This window comes from Balaenoptera ricei, chromosome 7, assembly GCF_028023285.1.
Source record: "Balaenoptera ricei isolate mBalRic1 chromosome 7, mBalRic1.hap2, whole genome shotgun sequence".
In the NCBI taxonomy this organism is placed as follows: domain Eukaryota; kingdom Metazoa; phylum Chordata; class Mammalia; order Artiodactyla; family Balaenopteridae; genus Balaenoptera; species Balaenoptera ricei.
The window spans coordinates 80796136-80823469 of NC_082645.1; the positions used below are offsets into that span (position 1 = coordinate 80796136).

Below are 27334 nucleotides of genomic sequence, written 5' to 3' on the forward strand. Positions count from 1 at the left end.
GACTGAGGACAGGAGAAGATGTCCCAGCTCAAGCAGAAAGAGAGCAAATTCATTCTTCCTCTGCCTTTTTGTTCTGTTCAGGGCCCTCAAAAGATTGGATAATGCCTTCCTACATTGGGGAGGGTCATCTGCTTTATTCAGCTCACCAATTCAAATGCTAATCTCTTCCAGAAACACCCAGAAAAATGTTTTACCACCTAACTAGGCATCCCTTAGCCTAGTCAAATTGACATGTAAAATTAATACCATCACAGTGGGTATTAAAAAGAAGCCTATTATACAATTTAGGCTTTGGTTGAGTTGTTTGGAGGAGGGTTTAAGGAAGCAGTACCTTGCACTGGATTGTATACTATCAGGAGCTGGAAGCAATTCTATGATAGGGTATCTCAAAACATCTTATCCATGGCAATGATACACCAGAGTGAGGCTAATCCTGTAACTATTTAAGAAACAGCCATTGCTCATATTAACCAGGGAAGGGTTATACTTGTGAAGCTGTGGGTTGGGTAGTGCTTTGTCTATGCTCAGCCATGATTAAGGAATGGTCTTGTTTTTGTCTTTATCCATAATGATCACAGAGTGGTCTTATCTGAGTTTGAGGTTCTGTAAAAAAGTTTATTTTCAGCAGGAGACGCGGAAACCTAGCTGTGAGTGCCAGGACAGCTTGAAGCAACACCAAGGCCTGGCTGAGAGTTATGAGGCCACAGCCTGCATGTCAGGGGCTTGCTCTTTCTCACTTGTTTCTATTAAAGAATGTTAATAGAATATTCCATTGTAAAGTATAAAATGTAAAAAGAAAATCATAAGAAAATTTAAGAATTCCTCATAAAGGTATTTATTCATGGATTCATTCATCTATTTATTTTTGGAAATGAAGGCAACACATTCAATTTCCTTGCAATCATATGATCTAAAGCATGTGTGGTGGTCATTGGCCAGAATATGACTTTTTTAAGGCCTTCTATAATTAAACTTCAGTTCAGAAATATATCACATTTAGTGCAAATTTGAGAAAACTTATTTCTGGCCTCAGCTCTTAACTCATGATAAATACATCTTTACCTCATCAACCCTTGCTCACACTCAATCACTGTTTCAGTGGCAGGGCATAGTCAGTTTTAGCAGCTGCTCTAAAGGCTCCCTGTTCTAATGTGGCCTGGCCAAGTAAAGTAACTGTGGGCCATGGTGGGCTCCTTTCTCTCCTCAGGCTGGGCTCTGAAGGATTAGTGTCATACCCTGGCCAACCCCAATGCAAGCTTATGCCCCTGCACGTTTTCCACTTCCACATCTTAATTCATGAAACATGTGTGCAATAATGCTTGATCCAGATCCTCCCAATGGCTGATCCCAAGTAATGGCTCCTCCATTTAAATTGGTTATACCTGGGTCAAGATCCAAGCTCTTCTCAACTGCCAAGTACTGGGGAGCAAAATCTCCATTTACCTCTACCAAATCCACGCCCTTAAGACTCAGTCTTCTTTTCTTTAGTGCCCCATTGGAGGTAGGGACAAAACCAATATCTATGACAGAGAGATCACATCTAGATACAAAATAGCTCACAATTCTTGCCAGTGTAAAGTTATGCTTTTCAGCAGCATCTTTACTAGCTATGAAAGCATCAGATACTTCTGGTACATTTCTTACACTGATGGTCCCTTCTCCCTCGAAAATTGGAGGAAGTTTATTTAACTGCTCCAGGCTCGTTGGGACCAAACCGGCTCATTACTTGCATTGTTTTCCTGCCCTTGTCTTTACCTCAACTGGTACCATCTCATTATTAAAGTAGCCAGCATCTTTAGCAGCTTTCCATCTCTGCTCTGACTACAGGGTGTGTTTGTTACATTCTTCTCTGCTAATTTTATGTTTTGCAGCAAGAGTCTTTGCAGTAATTCCCACGGGGAGTTGGAAATGCTGCTCTGTTAATGCTGCTTGCAAAGAATCTTCCAGCTTGAGATCTGATCAAAACTTGGCTCTAAAACGCACGTTTCTGACACAGTAAGGAGCCATGTTTTTGGCTCCTCCACACAAGACAACTTCAGCATCTTTAACACACATTTCCTGACATCCTTTCACAATGGACTGGAAACCAGAGCCACAGAGCCTATTAACAGTGAGAGCTGAGGTCTCTTTAGGAACTCCCACATCAAACTGACGTGCCTTGCCAAGTATGCAGCATCTGAAGAGCTATTTGCCAGTTTATTATAAAGGATACAACTAAAGAACAGACAAATAGAAGAGATGCATAGGGCAAGATATGGGGAGGTGGGGTGTGGACCTTCCACACCCTCTGGGCACCCACCTATGCCAGCACTTTCATTTGTTCACCAACTTGAAGCTCTGATGGGTTTATTCTTCATTCATAACAGAAAGATTTGCAAAACAATGGAATTCATTTTTAATAGTAGAATTTTTGTTAATCAAATTCTGGAGAGGATAGTATCATTTGATGCAATGGGAGTTGTAGGTAGAAGTTTTAATCTGCCTCTAAAAATTTGGCAAATATAAGGTTAATCTCCCCTGCCCTCCTAGTATTTGCACTTGAGATTTTCTTTATATTTAGTTTCTAAGTTAAAGGAATCCCAAATGAGAGGAATTGAAGACACATGTTTAAAATATAAAATTATAATTTTCAGTGCCATCACTATATTTTAAAAGTTCTATGTTTTATGTTGCATTCGTAATACTTCTATAGTATATAGTTTAAGAGGCATCTTATCTTACTTGATTGGAACAATTATTTGGTAAGTTAATTGAAAAGTAGGTTAAAGTAGGAACCATATACAAACAAAAAATGCACGCATACCTTAAAAATTTTATTTCAAGTTAAAACATACGCATGCACCTTATGATGTAGGGACAAAGCCTTTCTTCGAAACTTAGTTTACTGATTTATTTTCCACATTTTGCATAAAAGACATCCTAAGGCCTCACACAACATCTAGCAATGGTTTCATTAGGTAAAGTAAGAAGTGCAGAAGGTGTGGAGCAAAAGAGAGAGGCACTTATTAGCCACAGTTATTCAGTTGGTATATTTTCAAAAGGGAATTGAAACCTTCAATTAGTCTCAAAGATTATGTGAAGACATATTAAGAGAGTTTCTGTATGTTCTATAAATAAAGATACAGTCCACTTAATGAATAAGGCTTTTATATATTATCTGCAAGGGCTTATAATTATTTTTAAGTATTTTATAGCCTTATGTCATAAATCTTAGTGTCTATTCATTAGATGGGTGGGTTTCTGTTGTTGTTGTTTGTTTATATATATATATGTGTGTGTGTATATATATATATATATATCTCCCCTTTCCTTACTTAAGGTACTACTGCAAAGTATTTTGGGAAATTTAGAATAGAAAGCAGAATTCTCAACAGCAGGTCCATTTAGTTGGTTAAAATATGTTTATAACTAATCTTTTAAAATATATACATGTAGAAATATAATTTTCAGACAATGTTCATCTATTTTATATATATATATTTCCCCCATAAACACCAATGATATGTTGACATCGATCCTACTTGTTAGCTATGCTGTTGGTCAAAACAGATCTGACTGCTCTCTAACGGCATTTGGCAGAAGTAAATGGAGATTAGGGGATAGAGAGATCAGTTCAGGCCTTCAAGACAATCTGCAGCTTTCAATTCCAACCAATCAGTGACACCTGCATGTGGTAATCATTCTCCTTGGTTACAAGTGCTGGCAGAAACTAGAGACCTGTTTTTCAAGCTTAAGCAAAACGAGCTAAATATAAATGTGAAAATCCTCTTCATTGTAGAATTTTCATCTTCTTTTGAGAAAAAAAAAGGACAAAAAACAGGGTTGTTTTATTCATATTTTCAATTATTTTGTAGTAAGGTCAATTAAGCTTAAACACACCAATTAAGGATAAGCATGTTGGGGATAATATTTATCTTCTTGGGCCCATGATAAGAATTCAAACTGCAGTCCAGTATCCAGCATGGGACTTTAAACTGCTGTGCTGGTGCCCACTACACCAGTCTCCTTTTTAGTTACTTGTTAGAGCTGTGTGAACCTTTCGTCTTGTGAAACTTGCCAACCTCAGGAATATTTTATGAGTTACCAGCTTTGCAACTTTTGTAGAATACATTCAAACATAACTTTTACGGGCAGCAGAACTGTAAAATGTCTCTCCAAAGATTAAAGAAAAGTATATACAAAGGAAACCATGGAAAGAAAACTAGGAGCATTCTCCCATCATTTCCCAGCCAACTCTTGTTTCCTCTAACTTTAAATGAAGTCAGGCTTCGACTTAGGGGTCAGTAGACCATCCTTCTGAGGTTATCATTCTCAATTGAATCTGTCTCCAGAAAAGCAAAAACACTATAGGTAATAAGCTTCTTCCATTTTTTAAATTCAGCTATTTAACTGCCATTCTTGGGTAAAATAAGATATTAGTTTATAATGTAGTATTTTTCTTTTTCTTTTCCCCTCTTTTCCAACTAGTTATCCCTAATCTTTTAACAAATTCTCATATCAAAATGTAATATTTATTTAATAGATGATGAAATATGACAAAGTTTTTTTTTTAAATAAAGTTCAAAGAGCTTGTAAGAAAGCCACACTATTCTTTTTCCAAATGTGAACAGTAGTGCATTGTTATAATGCCTGTGGAAACCCAGAAGGGCAGCTGGATGCTAGATCTGGTGAATAGGATAAGCCTGGATTTAGATCTTGAATTAAACCCTTTTGAAAATTTGACCTCAGAAAGATTAAAACTGATTTTGTAAGCAGATTTTTGGGAGTATACCTACACAGTTGGCCTTACTTATGGCAAAAAGAGGAAAACTAATAATTATAGAACACCTAGTACATTCCAGGGTCTCAGAGTCACAGATAGTTTTATTTGTTATCTTATATCCATTCTCCTTCTAGATATTATTTGAGGTCAGTTTTAGAGTCTCCATGGGAATTTGCGCTTGGATTCTTTCAGAAGAGGAGCATGCATGAGACAAATCAAGCAAATATTGAATGGTGAATATTCAGAACCTGTCTATTGAATGAATGTCAGAAAATTTGGAGAATTTATAAGTAGTTCTTTTTTCTCCTGAACTAGAAATTTAGGAGCCACTGCCATCTTGCTACCAGAAAGAGAGTCTGAGGGTAGTTGTTCCTACTCACTGAAAACAAAGTCAAGATAAGATCAGAGAAAAACCAAGACCTAGAATATTGTTTAAGCCACTGCATCAAGCTTGATCAGAAGTCACTCCTATCCACGGACTTTTCAAAGGATCAAGCACTGGCTATGAAAGCCACAGCACAGCCAACTGCACCATATTTGTAAACTATGTGGTCAGCAGAAGCAACAACATCCAACACTTACTACTCCCCACATAGCAGAGAAAGTTAGCTCTCCCAACTTGCCTCTGTTAGAGCACACAAGATTTTATCAGCATGTTGTTCTTGAAAGGGAAGTGTCAGTTGTTTTCTTTAGAAGAAGATGGAAAGAGAGAAATGAGTAATTGCTGCTCATCTTTCAGATATAATAACCGGTTAACATGAGGACACGATTCACTGCAATATGTCTCACACACTATGAGATAAGATGGTGGCTCAAACTGGATAAAACCATGGCTTAAAGCAGAAATACAAACTGAAGGCCCACCCAATCTATCCAATTTACTTTAAAGTAATTATTAATAATCCCTTTAAAAACGATAAATCTGGAAAAAGCCTAAGCCAGACAGGATGCCAGGATAATAAGTATAAACCAGCACTGTCCTGAAAAGGAAATTATCAACAAAACAAAAAAGACAACCTACTGAATGGGAGAAAATATTTGCTAATGATATGACCAGTGAAGGGTTGATATCCAAAATATATGAACAACTCATACAAGTCAACATCAAAAAAACCCAGTCAACTCGATTAAAAAATGGGCAGAAGTCCTGAATTAACATTTTTTCAAAGAAGACATACAGATGGCCAACAGGCATGTGAAAAGATGCTCCACATTGTTACTAATCAGAGAAATGAAAATTAAAACCACAGTGAGATATCACCTCACACCTGTCAGAATGGCAATCATCAAAAAGACCACAAACAACAAATGTTGGAAAGGATGTGGAGAAAACACTTGTACATTGTTGGTGGGAATGTAAATTGGCTTAGCCACTGTGGAAAACAGTATGGCAGTTTCTCAAAAAACTAAAAATAGAACTACCACATGACCCAGCAATTCCACTTCTGGGTATATATCTGAAAAATACAAAAACACTAATGTGAAAAGGTACATGCGCCCCAGTGTTCATAGCAGCATGGTTTACAATCACCAAGGTATGGAAGCAACCTAAGTGTCCATCAACAGATAAATGGATAAATAAGATGTGGTATATATGTACACAATGAATACTACTTAGCCATAAAAAGAGAATGAAATTTTGCCATTTGCAGCAACATGAATGGACTTGGAGGATATTAGGCTAAGTGAAATAAGTCAGACAGAGAAAGCCAAATACTGTATGACATCACTTATATGCAGATTCTAAAAAAGTAAAACTAGTGAATATAACAAAAAGGAAACAAACAGAAATAGAGAACAAACTAGTGATTACCAGTGGGGAGAGGGAAGGGGGGAGGGAAAAGACAGGGGTAGGGGATTAAGAAGGTACAAACTATTATGTATAAAATAAGCCTCAAGGATGTATTGTACAACACAGGAAACATAGTCAATATTTTATAATAATTACAAATGGAGTATAACCTTTAAAAATTGTGAATCACTATGTTGTACACCTGTAACTTATGTAATATTATACATCAACTATATCTTAATTAAAAACAAAATACACAGAACTGTCCTGGGAAACCCAAGATGTACAAATCATCTAGCTACAGGGAATAATAAAACCCATGAGTGAGGTATGTACAATGACCTGTGACCTTTGGCTAATATATAACGAAAACATGACTTTATTAATTCACTTAGTAAACATCGTTGTGTAGACTATCATGCACCACTATGATACATCATAAGAATAAAAAGATAACCAGAATAAAATTTCTAACCCTAAAATAACACGTGTTTATCAATGGAGAAAGACATGTTTTCAGATAGTTATGACACAAGCATTGCAAGTAAGGTATTGGCAGGGATAAAATAAGCAGTCAGATTGAGTACTGAACTCTGTTTGGGGAGGTGGGAGAAAAAGTAACCAGAAAAGCTTAAAAAAAGAAGTGAAATTTGAGCTGTATAACAGTGGAATAATATATATTTGGCAAGTAACTAAGAAGAAAAAGAAGAGTTTAGTCTTGAGTAAGGGAATGAAAGACATGGAATCATGGGGTCTAAAATGGCTTAATAACTTTAGGTTAATTTTGTCATGAAAATATTAAATCTTTCTAAGACTTATTTTCACCAAGGTGAAATGACTAAGAATAATATTGAGAGGCATTTTAGTTAATAAATATATCGCATCTTTTCAGAATCCATTCCTTGGTAGATTTTCAGCAAGTTCATTGGCACTCTAGGATTTCTGAGATTGAAATAAATTTACAAAGGTCAGTTTTTATAAGTGAATTTAAGAAAACATTTCTTATTTTCAACATAAAAAACTTTGATTTAAATCCTGAAAGCCAAAGGTGTTATATTTTATTAAAACTGGAAAAAGAATAAAAGAATAGGAAAGCAATTCCCTTAGGAATTAAAGAACATTTTTATTCCCCTTTTATACACTATGGCAGTTTCTACTTTTAGTGTTCCTCTTTAAAATATAGAAGTAACCTCACCATGAAAATTTTATGTGTAGAACCAAAGAATAAACAGCTTTCACTGATTCCCACCTGTATGCACACAGAGCCAAAAGAGTCCTTTCACTTAATTAAACCAAATTAAATTTTAGAATAACTTTAGAAACACTTATCTTCAAAATAACTGAGGTGTGCACTTCTCTCTAAACCCTCTGCTTGCCAAGTTTTTCCCATTAGAGAAGCTTTTACATTATGTCATTAAAATTCTTCTTCTTTACTTAGTATAAATTGTTCAACCCAGAGGTTGTCATTTTTACCTAAGTCCAATATGTTCTGTTTTCTCATAATGACCTACTGTTCTAATCTCTTATTTAGTTTATGATGTACTTTGTTTTTATTCTAATACATGGTATTAACGTTTGGTATTTTAAATGTCTGGACCATTAAGTACATAATGAATGACACAACTTTTTTTTTTTTTTAACTTTCACAAATGAGTTAAATAGGAAGAGAAAAATTTAACACTATTTATGATCTATATAGAAATGTAGCATAATGTAGAAATTTAATAACACCCTACTTTTGTGATTCTATTAATTTGCTGGGCTGCCATAACAAAGCATCAAAAATTGTGTGGCTTAAACAACAGAAAGATATTGTTTCACAGTTCTGGAGACTAGAAGTCCAAGATCAAGGTGTCCGCAGGTTTAGTTCCTACTGAGGCCTGTGAGGGAGAATCTGTTTCTGGTGGTTTGCATGCACTCTTTGGTGTTTCCTGGCTTATATTGCATCAACCTGGCCTCTGCCTTCATCTTCATATGGAGGTGTGTGTGTGTGTGTGTGTGTGTGTGTGTGTCTGTCTGTCTGTCTCCATGTCCAAATCCCCTCCTTATTTTCAGGATGCAATCATATAGGATTAGAACTCCCCCTACTGAACTCATCTTAACTTGATCATCTGCAAGGACCCTATTTCTAAACAAGTCCACATTCACAAGCACTGGGATTTAGGACTCCAACATCTTTTTGTTATTAAACCCATAGGAGTGACTGGGTTTTGAAATGTTTTTCTTAAAGCAGACTGAGAAAATGCTTAACATGGGTCATCATGCCTGGGTTTAAATCCATCCCCTACCATTCATGAAGAAATCATATAATTTCTTCATGTTCTAAGCTTTTGCAAATATACCTGGGTATTTAGGCTCTGCTTTATCTTACCTGTATCAGGAATGAAGATAAGATGTCAAGGAAGAAAAAATTAGAATGAAAACTTTTAAAGGGTCTTAAAGAAAAGCAGGACTATTAAGAAGAGAATAGAAATAAAGTAAAGAAGTAAAAGGTGCCCAAGGAAAAGTGGTTGGTATGGAAGAGTGACAAAGAAAATCCAATTTATAATTGGATTTGCTGAAGAAGATCAACAGTTCATGAGATCTTACTTCTGGTTCTGTCGTCTGAGAGGTGCTAGAAGACAAGGCAATCAAGTAACAATCACAGACCCAGAGCCAGATCCTGGTTTCTAAATACTCTTTCTCCACTAATAGGAACTAGAATTTTTTGGAGAAATGTCTGATTCCAGGCTGGAGCAGGAACAGTACAAGACGAACTTGGATGACCTTGTTTCTGAATGTAAGTACTCAAAATTGAGACACACAAAAAGGACACAGAAGCCAACTTGAGGAACTCCCATGGCTAATATGACGCAATTCAGCATTGAATTAAATAATGATAGTAAATGATTATAGCTTCTTAAATGAATCAACTTACTATTTTTTTTTTTTAAACTTTTTTATTGGAAGTGTTCCCTTAATTGAGTGGATGGAGCTTTTCTCCCAAGTTAGTTTTTTGTTTGTTTGTCTGTTTATTTACTTTTGGCTGCGTTGGGTCTTCGTTGCTGCGCGCGGGCTTTCTCTAGTTGTGACGGGCGGGGGCTACTCTTTGTTGCGGTGCGTGGGCTTCTCATTGTGGTGGCTTCTCTTTGTTGTGGAGCACGGGCTCTAGGCACGTGGGCTTCAGTAGTGGTGGCACATGGGCTCCGTAGCCGTGGCTCCTGGGCTCTAGAGCGCAGGCTCAGTAGTTGTGGCTCAAGGGCTCAGTTGCTCCGCGGCACGTGGGATCTTCCTGGGCCAGGGCTCGAACCCGTGTCCCCTGCATTGGCAGGCGGATTCTCAACCATTGCGCCACCAGGGAAGTCCCAATCAACTTACTATTATGCCATATTTAATAGTTTATATATCTATATTTATATGGAAAGCCCTTTCTTATAGTAGAGGCTCAAGTAATAAATAAGAAAGGAATGAAGAGATCCCCAAAATCACCATTTAACAACTATCAACATTAATTGAGGCAAGACTCATCAATGGATACTAAAAGAAGTGAGTGATATTTTGAGGTGTCACAAAATATTTATACGATCTCAATATAACTCCTTACAAGATAGTGGAAAAAAATTGACAGGAACAACTTGATAAAGTGATCAGGTTAATATAATGAATCATGAAACATTTCAATAACATATGCTAACTGACATAAGGCATTGAGAATAGCACGATATTGTTTCTGTGGTGTTCCTGACAAAAAAACCCATCTATAACCTGGACATATCAGACATTCCAAAGAGAGATGCATTTTATGCAAAATTACTGTTCTCTAAAAAATAAAATTAAAAAAAAAAAGTTAATCTGCCAAAATAAAAGCGACTCAAGAGACGTGACAACTGAATGCAAGGCATGATCCAGGATTTTTGGCATTTTCTGTCATATAAGTTGCATTATTGGGAAAATTGTCAAAATCTGAATAATGTCTTCAAATTAGAGAATAATGCTGTATCAGTGTTAATTTCCTAATGTTGTTAAGTGTGCTATATTCAATAAAGTATTTACAGAGAAAGGGGCATAATATCAGTAACATTCTCATGAGAGACAGAGAGAGAGAGAGATGAGGGAAGAATCTGTGTGAAGAGTATATGAGAATATTTGTATTTATTCTTGCAACTTTCTGTATATCTGAAAATGACGTTAGAATTAAAAAGTTAAAAGGTACTCATATAACCTCTTACATGGTACAGAGTAAGACTTGAAGAAAGAGCAAAAGTGTTACTCTTGAATTAAGAGAAGAAAGAAATAGGTTGTAGCTTGTAAGAGTGAAAAACTATGACACAAGGGGGATAAAGGAGAATTTCAGCACCACTTGGACTTAGAAGATTTGCAGAAATGGGTACACCAGGAAAGGGCAGCAGCAGATGCAATTGGGAAGTACTGCCTTTATGAAATTTTTCCAGGAGCAGAGAGCAAGAAACGTGAATAGGTGTTTGCAAAGAAGAAAGTGAACATGTTAGAAAATACATGTAACCTGAAAATGTGGGCTGAGAAAAAGAGGGTTTTTCCAGTGGGCTGAAGTCTTGAATTATGCATACAAGGGCGTTAGCTAGTGACATTTTTCTTATTATTTTTAATATAAGCATGATAGAATGATAGAATTGGCAAAGTCTAGAGAAAATGGGGTTACAGAAAGTATTCATGTGCCCAGAGGGCCAACATGTCCTGGACTCACAGGTTCACAGGTTCACGCTGGCATTTCTAATTGTTGTTGTGTTGTCTTAATGACAGAAGATCTTGAATTTCTGCTCCCTCATTGTTGTCACCTACTTGAGCCTTTTATTTCTTCTGACACCAAGCTTTCCAGATTTTCAGCTTGTTTCTAATTTTGGAAAACTGAAGTCATCTACTATCTTTCTGATGATCTAGGGTACAGAACGATTTTGCAGGACTCAATTACCAGATTATAGGTCTTCACTTTGACTCTTGGAGCTTGAGTATCTACCTAAATTATGGCCTCTGTAAATTGGATGGACTCTATATGTGACCACATTTGAAAAAATATTTACTCCGACTTAATTTCATGGCCCTCATTTCTGTTACATTTTAAAGAACTTCAGCTACTCTCTTTCAGTATTTAGAGTTTCAGTTAAAATTATAGATAGAAATAAAGACTTACAAAAGACATCTGCCTATTGTCACCATTACTTTTTTTGGATATCCCTTTTTTGTTCACCCCGAATTTATCAGGCCTAACTTCTTACGTTTACTGACTTCAATGCATAAACATTATTTTATTATCCAAGGGAGAAAACTTCTTTCACCTTATTTTTCTAAAGAATATGTCAAAATATGATCTTTTGGTTCTTATAGCAGAAAATAATGGAAGTATTTCTATTTCAATATATTTTCTGTGGTTCACTTAAGCTTAAATAGGTCAATTATAATTTACATATTGTGTGAATATTTGTAAAATGCAAAATCTATGCATTTTATTATATAGAATGTTTTAGAGCTAACAAGTCAATTTACATATCTAAATCAAAATTTACTAATGTTTTATTTAAACTCAATCATGCTTTAAAATGCTCAGAACCATCACAAGGGTTAGATGATCTTATACAAATTTCCCTTTGCACTAACTATTTTGCAATCTATTAATGATATCCTAATATTCTAATTGAATATTGGAAATATACATAGATTGAATCTTAAAGTGGTTATTTTGAAGAGACACATTTAAATATGATCAAAAGATGGCATCTGTTATAAGGAATCAATGAAAAGTTATTGAACAGGTACCAACTTGTCTAGATAATTGGTTTTCATCAAGTTTCAATACAGAATGACACAAGTGTAGGGAATGACAGAATATTTGGAGCATTGGTCATCCAAAAGAACTTGAAAATAATTTTCAAAATCCATCAGGAGTTAAATCCACAGGGATGGTAACTGTGAATGATTATGTAAACATTCATCAGGGTAACTACCAGGGTTTCACATCCCTTGAACCACTGAGAACACAATTCCTATTTCTAGTTGCATGACTATTTGCAGTGTTTTTCAATTAATATGCTTCAAAAATATGAATTTCTGATTGTGCCATAATTATGCATAACCCAAAAGCACCACATAAGGATAAAAGATTTCAACTGATTTTTTAAATAAGAATTTATTTATGTCACACATGCACCCCAATGTTCATTGCAGCATTATTCACAATAGCCAGGTCATGGAAGCAATTTAAATGCCCATCGACAGATGAATGGATAAAGAAGATGTGGTACATATATACAATGGAATATTACTCAGCCATAAGAAGGAATGAAATTGGGTCATTTGTAGAGAGATGGATGGACCTAGAAACTGTCATACAGAGTGAAGTAAGTCAGAAAGAGAAAGACAAATATCATATATTAACGCATACATGTGGAATCTAGAAAAATGGTACAGATGAACTGGTTTGCAAGGCAGAAATAGAGACACAGATGTAGAGAACAAATGTATGGACACCAAGGGGGGAAAGTGAGGGGGGTGGTGGTGGGATGAATTGGGAGATTGGGATTGACATATATACACTAATATGTATAAAATAGATAACTAATAAGAACTTCCTGTATAAAAATAAATAAAATAAAATTCAAATAAAAAAAGAATTTATTTATATCATAGTTCTTTCTCAAAAATTGCATTATTGAATTTTACCTATTTATACATGACATGCATTTTAAATACACAAAAATTCCAAAATGAAATATAGAATGTTTTGAATATTCAGATTAAAAATGTAGGTGAATAGGTAGGTTGATGAATGGATAGATGAATGAATGAATATTAGATTAATTGAAATATACATAGATAGCTAGATTGCTAGCTCCAGAGAAAAGTCATAGTGAAATGGTAATCTCAAGCGTTCTGGAGTCCAAGCATTTGCATTCAAGTACTACATAAGTCGTTTACTGCCAGTGTGCACTAGGAGGATTTACTTAACATTTCTGTCTTGTTTTACTTATCTATATAATAGATAATGTTATCTGTGATTAATTTTAGTACACCCATTAATATGAATGTACTGAAGATTAAATCAATTAATCCAGATAAATGTACCTATAGGTATTATTGCATTAGTTTGCTAGGGCTGCCATAACAAAATACCACAGACTAGGAGGTTTAAACAACAGAAATTAATTTTCTCACAGTTCTGGAGGCTGAAAGTTTAAGATCAAGATGTCAGCAGATTTGGTTTCTCCCGAGGCCTCTCTCCTTAGCTTGAAGATGCCATGCTCTCACTGAGTACTCACACAGCCTTTTCTCTATGTGTGAACATCCCTAATGTTTCTCCCTCTTCTTCTAAGGACATCCTATGACTTCATTTAACTGTATTGAAATTTTTAAAGGTCCTATTTACAAATACAATCACATTGAGAGTTAGGGCTCCTGTATACACATTTTGGAGGGACATAATTCAGTCCATAACAGGTATTAAATATTATTAATGATTGGTATATGATTGATTATTTGGACCACGATTAAGCAATAATGGCCAAAATGGCAAAACTGAATTTATGTTTCAATGAATAAAAGTTCTATTTATTGTACAGCTAAAGGTCTGAGAATAAATACATAATGAATAATATGCAGTTCCTCTGCATAGAACCTAACTTCAGCATGGAGATGGCTCTTTCAAACTATAATCAAAAGTTTGAAAGGTGGCCCCCAGTATCATTCAAACTAATGCTGGGCTCAAGAATTCATACTGTTTCAATTGTGAGAAATCAAGTAAATATTGCCTCACCCACTTTTGTCTGGCTTCAAAATATAACATTATGTTTAAAGTTACCTGTGATGGCAAAAGAAATGATTGAACACTTTTTGCTCAATCTATACTATTCAGTCAATAATACTGCTATCTAATTGCAATTGATATCCTGATGGAAATAAATGCATTAAAATATTTTTTAAATGGGGCATTTTTTATATTTATATAGTAATTTCTTAATAGAAAGATCATTTTGATAGGGATGGAATAAGATATTTACACAGCTAGAAACCCCACGAGGGGGAGATAGATAGAGAGGGACTTCAGGAGGTGACCATAAGCTAGACACCAACCAGAAAATGCCCAGAACATCTGGCAGCTAAGCAACAATCAGAATACTCTGAAACTAAGCACACTTACTTAGGCTACTACCACAGAAAAATAGATACAAGACCTGCATTTGGCCTTGGGAGGTCTATAAGATAACAGACCCTAAGAAAAATTGCATTCTTGCATGTAGCCAAAACAGGATAATAGGTGAAAGGGGAAAGAAACTAGGTGAAAGGGTCCATTATGCTGAAACTTCAGATGAATTACCATATTTTAGTATATGCTACCACCTTTTACTAATACACATATGATTTAAATAGTGCCATAACAGTCCCTTTTAGACTATATAGAGTTAAAGGAGGAACTAATGATGTAAGCCTTGACGTCTGCCTAAGAGGGAGGAAGAAAGTGGTTTTCTCCCCTCCCCACTTTTTCTTTGATTATAAAAATGTAGCTCTCTTTGTCCTCAGGGCTTTGCTCCCTTGCCTGCCTGCTTGTATCTCTTACAAGCTTCCTATGCTAATAAACTCACTCTTTGCCTATCACTTTGCCTCACACTGAATTCTTTTTGTGCTGAGACAAAAGAACTTGAGCTTCAGTAAGTCCTGACACCAGGTGAGCAGTTTTAATTAAAAGACAGTGGGTTCGAGTTCCTTCCGAAGTCAGGGATTGTGGGTTCAAGTCCAATCTGAGGTGTGGCTGGGTTCAAGTTCCAGCTGAGGAGGAGTGAGGTTTCCATTTTAAAAGGAATTACATTACCAAAATATTTTGATATCACTGTAGATTTAAAAAATTCAATAGTTTATTAAATTGCCAGGATATATAAAGAATTCTGCTCTTTCAAGTAAAATCAACGGTTAATAAAAAAATTTGGGCAAAGATGAATGTGTGTACACACATACACTATATATATACACACACATATATATAATATGTATGTATATGTGTGTGTAGTGGGTGTGGGTGTGTGTGTATAGTCTTATGACAAAAAGAAAAGTTAATCACAGAATTCTTTATTTTTCTCAATTGAATAAAAAGTCGGTGATTATGTTCCCTGTATATCAGGTTTGGCATGTTTTAACCTTCTCAACTTTATCTTTAAATAATTCACAAGCAACCTTTTTATGCCTCACATATTAAAAGAGTGCATTTACTTTTTTTGTTCTCTATGATTTTTATTGTATTTCCCGTTTAGCCTTATCAGTTTTGAATACTTGGTTCATTTCCATCTCTATCTTTTCCCATTCCAATTATTTTCAACAAAACTGACATGCGTTTTTTGTCTGCTTTGTTTGACCCTTAACATAGTTAAATATCATCTTTGAAAATTGATGGTAACACAGGAAAAACATAAAGCATTGGGTTATTTTGGTGGTTTGAGTGTTTCAAAGAACGGCCACTGCTCCATTGTGGAATACAGACAAGACAATGATGAGAGGGCAAATGCCAATGACTGATAGTATGTAAAAGGCAATCCTCCAGGATTTCATATGAATCTTTGGAACCTATGTTTTGTTTTTAGTTCAGTTTTTCATAGAATGATCATGCTAAGATGCTTCTGTCTTCACAATGGTTTTCCTCATGTTTCCCTTTTATTTTATTTTATTTTATTTTTTTTTTTAAAGATTTATTGATTGATTGATTGATTGATTACTATGTTGGGTCTTCGTTTCTGTGCTAGGGCTTCCTGTAGTTGTGGCAAGCGGGGGCTACTCTTCATCGCGGTGCGCGGGCCTCTCACTGTTGTGGCCTCTCTTGTTGCAGAGCACAGGCTCCAGACGCGCAGGCTCAGTAGTTGTGGCTCACGGGCCTAGTTGCTCCGTGGCATGTGGGATCTTCCCAGGCCAGGGCGCAAACCCGTGTCCCCTGCATTAGCAGGCAGACTCTCAACCACTGCGCCACCAAGGAAGCCCCTCCCTTTTATTTTTTTAAATATTCACCTTGGGTTTCAAGGGAGGTTACATATTGATGCTCTACTATTTTCCAATACATTTAGTTAAAAGGGAAATTTGATTTGCTATATTTTTCTGTGTGTCTGGGGGAATCTTGCTGATATTATGCATATTACACTCCAAATGAAATCTCGTCAACATGCCACAGACACTTTACTGATTAATATACTAAAATGATTACTTTCCAAGGCATGCTCTATATACAAAAACTCCCAGTAGATATTTGTTTGAAAGACATTTTACTGACTCAACATGTGTATCTGTTTTTGAATATTTTACGGAAAAATAAAACATCTGTGATTGACATCTGTACTTTTAGATGGTGTTTCTAGCAGTTTATTTGAATTAGATATATTCAGAAATTTTTGAGGAATATTTCATTGTATAAACACAAATTGAGTATGGCAATCTGATTTGGGTTATTTAGCTAACTCTTAATGCTAATTATCATATTTTAAAATATTTTGATAATGGAAAAGTGCTCCAATTTTGAGTGATATTTTAATGGTAGACATTTTGAAAAATCCATTCAAATAGAGAGTACGTCACACTTATTGTTGATGTTTTCCTTCATGCTGATGAAGCTAATTAGTGCAACACTTCCAACCTCTTTCTGCCCCTTTTCCTAATTCTGTTTTAGGAAAGGTGTTATGGCTTGTCTGGCTTGCAAATTTGGCAATAGAAGAACAAGCTTGCTCACTCAGCTCTATTCTTATGCCTCGTGGAGACTATCTACTCACAGAAAACTCACATTTTGCTCTCTTCCCTCCAGGAGCAGATTTGTTCTTTGGTAGAGGGACATCTTCCCTAGCCTGACACTGCTGTTCTGTGGAGCTCTGTAAACAGTCTAATTTGGCTTTCTCACCAAGATCTACTCTTACCTTAGCCCTTCAACAGTAATAAAAGTAGTGTGTTAGATGTACTAGCTTCATGTGGCTTGTCACTTATTTCTCGACTGTTTCATAATATTGCAAACATGAAGGTTCTAATAATTTAGAATGAGCTTAATAGAATTTGCTAAAATTAACTATAATTATATGTCTAAATTTTAATATTCTTCTTCCAAATTTGGCAGAAAAAAACAACAATAAAGAAAATATAGATAAGTTACATAATATAAACATCAAATTTTGTAGATATTATGTATAACATAACAGATAATTTCTAACAGATAACCTTATTTCTCTTTTGCCCATGAAATAGTTTTAAAAATTAATGCACGTGCAATAAAAATAGAAACAGAGAGGAATGTTGAAACCTCTGACTAAAGTTGTGAATGAGTCTATTTCTTCCTGTAGTTCTATCAGTTTTTGTTTCACGTACTGTGGATTTCTTTAATTTGGTGTAAAAACATTTAGGATTGTTACGTCACCATAAAGAACTGACATTTTATCAGCATAAAATTTCCCTTTTTATCCCAGCTAACATGTTTTGGCTTTTTGTCTAATATTAATATATTCATTTTAGCATTTTGTTTAGTGTTAGAATGCTGTATCATATTTATCCTTATGTATGTATCTTATTTGTATATTTGTTTAAAGTGGATTATGTATAGGCAGTATATCATGGAGTCTCGCTTTTTTATGTATAATCTGAAAATCTTTGCCATTTAATTGGGGTGTTTAGATAATTTACATTTAATAGAATTATGTAATTTTATATATCTCATATATAATATATAATTGAGTTTAAATTTATCATTTATTTGTTTTCTATTATTCCATCTGTTCTTTTTCTCTTTTCCATATGTTTCTGTCATCTTCATTTGTTGGTTTTTAATTATTGAAAACAATAGTTGTTTTAGAGTTGACATTTATATGATTTTAACTTATCACATTCTGTTTTCAACTAATATATTACATATGCTGTAAGAACCTTATGTTCTGTTCTTACAGGACATTTATTTTGCCCTGGTAGCCTTTTTGTTATTGTTGTCAGATGTGTTACTTCTACATATGTTATAAACCTCCCAATATATTGTTAATATTTGTTTTTTAATTGTTGACTTTGAAGATTGTTGTCTTTTTTAAAAATTGTTTTTTGTTTGTTTTGGCTACACCATGTGGCATTTGGGACCTTAGTTCCCCAACCAGGGATTGAACCCATGCTCACTGCAGTGGAAGCATGGAGTCTTAACCACTGGACTGTCAGGGAAGTCCCTGAAGATAATGTTCAAAATGACAAGTCATTTATATTTGTCCACATATTTACCTTTTCTCAGTGAGCTTTACTCCTTTATGTAGAGTCAGACTTCCATCTGAGTGAGTTTTTCTTTCTACTGAGGACTTAACATCTCTTGTAGTTCAGGTCTTCTGGTGATTAATTGTTTCACTTTATATATGTCTGAAAAAGTCTATTTTTCCATCATTTTTTAAAGGTATTTTTGCTAGCTATAGAATTTAACACTGATAGGGCTGTCCCTCTCTGTTTGTTTTTCCTTTTGGTCATTTAAATTTGTAACTGTCTTTTGCAGTTTTTGATGAAAAGTCTTCTGTAATTGTTCTTTGTTTTTCTCTGTGAAATGTTTAATTTACTTTAACTGTTTTTTAAGATTTTCTCTAAATAATTTAAGAAATTAAATTATGATGTATTTTGTTGCAATATTCTTTTTATCACATGCTTAAAATATACACATAAAAATAATCAAAAAAATAAATAAAAAACAAAGAACAAAAACAAGAAAAAACCCACAAAAACAACAAAAAAGTAAAAGTAGAAAAATAAAAATATATACATTTTTGGAATAGTGGAAAATATTTCCACTATTTTTGATGAGATTCTACTTATTTTTTTCTTTTTACCTAGAGTGCATTTGTGTCTATTTGTAATATCTAACAAAACTCTGTTATTGAAGAACCAGTATGATATATTCAAAAAAATTATTCTAGATATGATATAGGTTTGACTTTTTATTTTTAGGTCTATGATCAATTCTTTTAATTATTTTGTCAAGATGTAATTTACATGAAATAAAATTCACCAGTTTTGTGTGTATAATTTGTTCAGTTGTAGCTAATGTAAACAGTTGTGTAACAACCAACAAAGTGACACAGAACATGTTCATCTCCCTACAAAATTCTCCTGTATCCCTATGAAGCCAATTCTCTCCCTCTCCTCTAGCTATTGGCAAACAGTGATCTGCTTTCCATATTACACATTAAAATTTCAAACCTGTGCTCCCTTTTAGGCAATGTATAAAATTAGTACTTTTTGTATATTTTGTCCATTTTTTAGTTGTTTATGGTGGAAGGGCTAATCCAGTGTTAGTTTCTCTACCAGGATGGAAGCAGAAATGTTTATATGATTTTTACTTCAAGATCAAACACTGAAACATATAATAACTCCTTTACTTGACAATTAACTAGATTAATTAACTCACAGCAAATGAAATAGTCTCAAAGCCTGAATTCAGCTTGACATTTATTTCAGTAGTTTTCACTGAGATAGAGGTATTCTCCTGCTCGGAAGTTTTATGATCAGAAGGTCAAATGTGGTTATCAAAATATAATTTAAAATTTTTCCAAAATGCTTTGTATATAATTTTTTAGATTAAAATGTTCCCTTATATTGTACTACCTATTTGCTGTAACAGCAATTTTTATTGCAGATCTAAGCTCTTACATATATAGACATACAAATTAACGTTGCCATTTTAAACTTTTCATTTAAAGCTAACAACTGATTCCCGCATTGTGGAGAATATAGAAAAACAACAGAAGTGCCCAAGGAAAGAGTATGTATAAGAAAGACATCTTATGGTAAGCATGCATGGATATCAGCAACTTACTTTTCAACAACAACAGAGAAGAATCACCAGAGAAAGGTATGCATTTTCTTTTCATAAGAATGGATGTTACTTTCCACGGTCCTATATATTCTCCTTGATTTATTTGTTCTTTTTTGGATACTTTCACTGCACTTCTGATTCTACCTCCAAGAACAATTCATACAATTCTTCATGGAAATAATAACAACAATCTACAATATTTTATCCATTTTTGCAAGCTAGTATATAGAATTACCCACTCATAAGTAAAAGCACATACTGTAGGAAAAAAATCCATTAAGGAAATTTCGAATCAGTATTTCTATTGAAATTCACAGCACGATAAAAAGCAAAGCTAAAAAAAATTGTTACCACCATTATAGGATTGGACTTAATGGGAATCTAGGGTATTGCCCTGTCAATGTCAACAACAGAAACTGATTCACTTTGCATTCTTGTCCAGAAGAAAAATCAGTCTAATGTGACATTAAATTACACTTTATCTTGTGTTTTAAGAACTTAGAGAATTTTATTTTTAGGGTAGCATAAGTCGTGGACTCCAAGGGAAGATGCATACACCTAACAAACTATACATGGAAAGACGAAAGCACAAACAGCTCTCTGAATTCCAAAAGAAAGCATAGGTAGATACAGTAAACCACTGGCAACAATGCAATAAAGTATATTAATCACAAAGTTCTAGGAAAATTGTCTAATTCTACATAAATATGTCTGTATGTTGAGAGAGCCACTGAAGGTTATTTAATTTAGAAATTCAGGATTTCTAAATTTTTGTTGTTATCGTTATTGCTATATATTTACTGGTCTTCAAACCTTAAATTAGGGCTACTTTCCCTCAAAGTCTCTTAGATGTTCACATAGATTTATAATTTATAAATTAACCCAGAATTAAGTGGTTTAATAATGGTTACAGAACTACTATTCATTGTGTACATATAATATGTCATTCAGTTGTGTGCCATGAAAACTGCTTCTAGGCATGGAGAGGTGATATGTCTTGGTGGTTTTCATGGTGTGAATACTACCACCAAGTCTGCTTTCAAGCTGTCAATGTGATGTCACTGAACGGGAGTTGAAAAAAGATGCATACGTGTGGCTTTTGCATGCCATTGTGAGCTGGTTCCAGTACAAAATATGTTTGTTGGGAGGATATTCTGCAATGCTTTGAAGTAACGATAATCATCCTTTTTTAAAGATGTGGAAATTGTGGTTTTCAGTATTGTTGAATTTACCAAGTGCATGCAGCTAGAATGGGAGAGAAAGGATTCAAACTCCAGGTCTCTCTCCCTGCAAAACTTAATATCTGTATACATGCATGTTCAAACTCACACAGACACACACACACACACACAGACACACACACAAGGTTGGATTTTTACATAGATAGAGAAAGGCTCTAGGAATATTACTACAGTTATTATATATTTGTATTAGTTATTTGCCTTTCCACTCATTTAATCATATGGACTCACTGAAAGCAAACAAGAAGTAAATAATGAAACTTCATTGATTCTTACTTATGTTTACATCAGGTTTTGAATCTTTACTATATAAGGTTAAACAGGAGTTTTTAAATGATTAAGATGTGTGATGGAGTGGTATGTGGCTAGAACTAAGTTGCTTTGGTGTTTCTCAAGCATAACAATGCTGTGCAGTGCCTTGGCATATGAAACTCTCTCCTAGTTCTGTTTCTGTCAAATATTCAATTTATGTGACAATTACTAAGCTACCATTTTGGGTATATCTTTATATATCTGTTTTTTTCTATAAAATCAATGGAACATGTATAATTTACTTCCATAACTCATTTGAATCTATGTAGGTCTAAATTTATATATAAGGACATATGTTACTGCCATTCATTTGATAAATAAATTAAGTCACAGAAAGTCATTTAATATTTGCATACAAAATAAGGCAACTTTGATGAGTGCGTCTTCTATATAACAATTCACTGTATTAACACATAATTCTGCAAATGAATACTTACTAAAGCATTTTAGAGTCAGAATTAAGACTCTGAAATCTGTAGAGCAGTGGGCAAAAAGAGTGGTCTGACCAAATTGGAATTTCCATTTTCTTTTGATAATGTATTTGATATTCTTTCTAAAATCATGACTCTTGTTTTATCTCAAAGGAAGTTTTACAGATTTCATAATGCTACCTTTTATTTTGGTTTTAAAATTCTGGTGGAAGAAAAGCAATCTAATGATGTGTTTCAAATCTACTCTATCCTCTATAATCAAGTTACTGAATGCAGTTGCTTTGGTAACTTTGATTCGTTGGAGAGACTCAGACCTTATATTATTCTTGATAAATTCCATCTTTGGAAACATTATACCGCAGTCATGAACATGAATACCCTTTTAAAAAATTGGCTTTTAGGTATGAGAGTGATTAATTTCTTCAAATTCTGAGTCTATGTTTCCTCATTAAAGAGGAAACATTTTACTGGGGAATGCATCTATGCTAAGCCCACTTAGGAAGGTGTTTTCCTATTCAAACCTGGTGCTAACAGTATTGTTCTCCTCAAGTCTTTTATATTTCTTATCCCTTGAAAAGGGGTTACAATATGTCTGCAATTTCTTATTGACTTGGAATTTGCCTAATTGTTTCCCTAAGTGTACTTCATGGAACTGACCTGAAGCATTAATGGGATTTACATAAAGAAAAATGATGGTCAAATAAATTGCAGAAATGTAGAGCTGAAGAGAAGTTAAATGTTTTCTTAATCACATTTATTTACTCACATGAAGAATTTTCAAAAACAATACAAAATAAAGCTAACAAAAAAAACTACGTTCTCTGAAAATGACTTTAGGAAACTCTGCCATATGTGAATATGTGAAGGACGTGAATGCAAATTTTAACTCCCAGGAACAAAACCCAAACACACTTTGGGTCTTCTTTTTCCTGAGAGGAAATGGATCACAATCAAGGTAGATAATATTTTAAAGTAAACATAGAATCAAATTCTTATTATACATGCATTTGTTCATAACTGCTCCAATCCTGGTAAGCAAAGCATGACTGATATCTTTAAAATATTTCTGTACCCAGCTTATCGTTCATAATTGAATCTAGACCCTAGACTAATTTTCCAAGCTAAACTTTCACCTCTCTCTGACCTGCTCATCATGCTCTGGCCTATTTGCTTCTCTCTGCCTCCTGAAAATACCAGCCTAGTTGCTGCATCAGTGTTTGATATTTCTAATACATGATTAATATGTATACTAAGGTTGAACCAATTAGTAAATATATTGCAAATAATGAAAACCAGTATTTTCATGATTGGGGAAAGAAGTTACAAATAAGGAAAAATGGAATGAAACTTGGGATGTTGGATTGGAATTGTAGAACTCATAATTAAAAGAAAAATCAGATGATAAAAATCCATTCTCCTCCCCCCACAAAAAGCAACCACAAAGCAAAAATAACCTTCCAAAATGAAAATACGAATTAGTATTTATTTTAATTACTAAAATACGAATTTAGTATTTATTAGTATAGTATCCTATGCAAAAATTTCCAAATATGATACAAACGACTGAGTATCTTTTTTTATGTAACAATTTCTCTTGGATTATTTTTTCTTCTCTTTTTAAAATTTTTTGTTCTTTTGGTTCTTTCTCTCTCTCTCTCTGCACACACACATGCACACACACACACACATCCCTATATACAGACAGACATTTATGTATATTTTGGCCTCTGTGAGAAATAAAATAAAATAAAACAGTGGAACAGAGCAGCATGTACACTATAATCTAAGAAGACATACTAAAAATAAAAGTATACCTGAATCTGTATATTGAAAGGGCTTGTGTATCAGTGAACATTGACCTAGAAACTTCAACTTCAAGACGGGTCCTATCAAAATTGTCAGGCAATAAAGATAAAAGAAGAAATGTTTAGGGCCTTCAGGCAAAAGGACCAAGTTTACTAATAAAGGAAAAACAATCAGATTGGTGTCAGACTTCTTGATTTTTGACAGAACAGGAAATGTAAGTCAACAAAGAATTCAAAAAATAAAAGTGATCCAAAGATTTTACATCTAGCCAAGTTGCCGTTCAAGAATCAAGTCTATAGGAAGCCACTGAATATGCAAAAACACAAGGAGCACTTAGAATCCTCCTGAGAAATCTACTAGAAAATGAGCTTCTTCCAACCAAGAAATGATAATAAACATTTTAATAAAATGTATGCATTGAATATATTTAGTTATAGATCAAAGAGTAGAAGTTTGGAACAAAGGCTATAACCAATATAAAACTGACAAACATATTGACAAGATGTAAATAATACAACTAAAAATGTGGAAGGAGAAGAGAGGGATGGCGAAAGTTAGAATAAGCTCATAGATTTTTATATAGTCATATGAGAATCTGTTTCTGTCAGCTTGGGCTGCCATAACAAAATACTATAGACAGGGTGGCTTAAGTAACAGAAATTCATTTTCTCACGGTTCCAGAGTCTGGAAATATGAGATCACAGTGCCATCATAGGCAGATTCTAGTGAGAGTTCTCTTCCTAGCTTGCAGATACTTGCTTTCTTGCATGTCCTCACAGGGGAGAGAGAAAGAGAGCTCTCTGATGTCTCTTCTTATAAGAGTACTAATCCTATCATGAAGACCTCACCGTCATGACCTCATCCAAACCTAATTATTTCCCAAAAGCTTCATCTCCAAATACCATTACACAGGGGTTTAGGGATTTAGTATACAAGTTTGGGGAGGATGAAATTTAGTCCATAGCAGAGTCCAAAGATTTTTTTTTGGTAGCTACAACACCCATATTAAAAGTTTAAGCAGGGAAAAAAAGGATAAGAGTACTACATATGTTATTAGTATAATCATAGCCATTAGAATAAAAACATGAGCTTCATAAATGCCAGAGCAATAACACTGGACAAAGAAAATAAAACACACAGAGGAATGGAACACAGTATATATAACATAAACAAAAAATATCATGATAGAATCAAAGCCAAGCATATTTGTTATATCAAATATATGTGAATGCAATTGACACTGATTAAACATACAAAAAACTTTAATTGGCTGATAAAGTGAAACTAATTTTAAAACTGTATTCAAGGGGCTTCCCTGGTGGCGCAGTGGTTGAGAGTCTGCCTGCCGATGCAAGGGACACGGGTTCGAGCCCTGGTCTGGGAGGATCCCACATGCCGCGGAGCAACTAAGCCCGTGCGCCACAACTACTGAGCCTGCGCGTCTGGAGCCTGTGCTCCGCAACGAGAGGCTGCGATAGTGAGAGGCCCGCGCACCGCGATGAAGAGTGGTCCCCGCTCTCCACAACTGGAGAAAGCCCTCGCACAGAAATGAAGAACCAACACAATCAAAAATAAATAAATAAATAAATAAATTTATAAAAAAAACAAAACTGTATTCAAGAGGCATACCCAAAGCAAAGTGACTCTAAAGACTAAAATTTAAAGGATGAGAAAACTATACCATCCAAGAGAAAGTAAACAAAGAAATCAAGTATTTCTATTCTGATACTAGAGAAGGCAGAGTTCAGACACCAAATATTAGATATAATCAATAAAAAACAACTTTAAATTCTAAGAGCCACACTCATAGTAAATATATAACAGTTATGACCATGTGCACAACAGTGCAAGAAATGAGCGCAATCAACTTTATAAATAAAATATTATATGAGAGCCAAAAAATAGAAAGAAATTTATTCATAGAAGAAGAACTTAACACACCATTATCAGCTCAAGTAATGTTAAGTGGCAAAAGAGTAGGCAAAAATATAAAACACCTAAACAGTATTATAAAAAGATCATAGATCTTATAAAAATATACCAGCACTTAAAACCCCATATTAGAGAATATAATTTCATCTCAGGTAAACATAGGACTCACATAAATTGATCACACATTAGAACATAAAGAAAACATCAATAAATTCAGCAAAGAAATAATGCAAACAATATTTTTATCACAAGGCAATGAAACTTAAAAAATAAAAAAAAGAAATTAATAACAAAAACAAATTTAATTATTTAAATAAAATGGGTGAATTTCACAAAAAATGCAACTGATCAAAACTGACAGAAGAAAAAATAGAAGACGCATATACCAAATAAAGAAATTTAATTTGTCATCTATCCCACCAAAAGAAAACCCCAGGTCCAAATGGTTTGGTGAATTCTGTCAAACCTGAAAGAAGAAATAGACCCAATTTGCATAAACTATTTCAGTGTATAGAGGAAGAGAGACCATTGCCTAACTTGTATTATGAAGCTATCATAATTAAGAAAAATCTAGTAAAGACATTACAAAAAAAATTCTAGACCAATGTCCCTTATGAATATAGATACCATAATCCTAATTATAATATTAGCACATTAAATCCAATAATATTTAAAAGTGTAAGCCAAGGCCAAGGGGGATTTATCCAATACTGCAAGATTGGATTAACATTTAAAAACAACCAATAGAATTCACTATATTAACAGGATAAAGAAGGGAATGTATTATCATTTCAGTAGGTGCAGAGAAAGGATTTGACAACTTTTAAAAACATTTAACACCTATTAAAGATAAAAAATTGTCAGTATAATAAGAATAGTAGGAAACCTCCTCAGTCTCGTAAAGGGCATCTGTGAAAATCCCAGGGCTAATAATACACTATATAGTGAAGGACTGAATTATTTCCCCGAGTTTAGGGACAAGTGATGACACCTGGTTTCACTACTACCATTCAGTATTGTACTGAATAAATAATGCATCTACCTTTCATCATTGCTTCAATTTTCTCAATGAAGTAGAAACCCAGGTTATTATTTGAAACACTGAAGACTGAGGATGTTTTATTTGGGGTTTGAAGAGAAAGGAGAAGAGTGAGAAAAAGTGAACTCTGCATGTGGATCAATGAATTTGCAGTGGAAGTACAATATCATGTCTGGTTTCAGCAGGGCCTGTTTTTGTTGTAGGCCTGGCATGATGTTCCCCAT

The 27334-nt window shown here is 34.3% G+C and overlaps 1 pseudogene; it reads right to left on the reverse strand.

The window, feature by feature from the left end:
* Positions 1 to 1203: 1203 nt before the first annotated feature.
* On the reverse strand, positions 1204 to 27334 carry LOC132368795 (3-ketoacyl-CoA thiolase, mitochondrial-like; annotated as a pseudogene).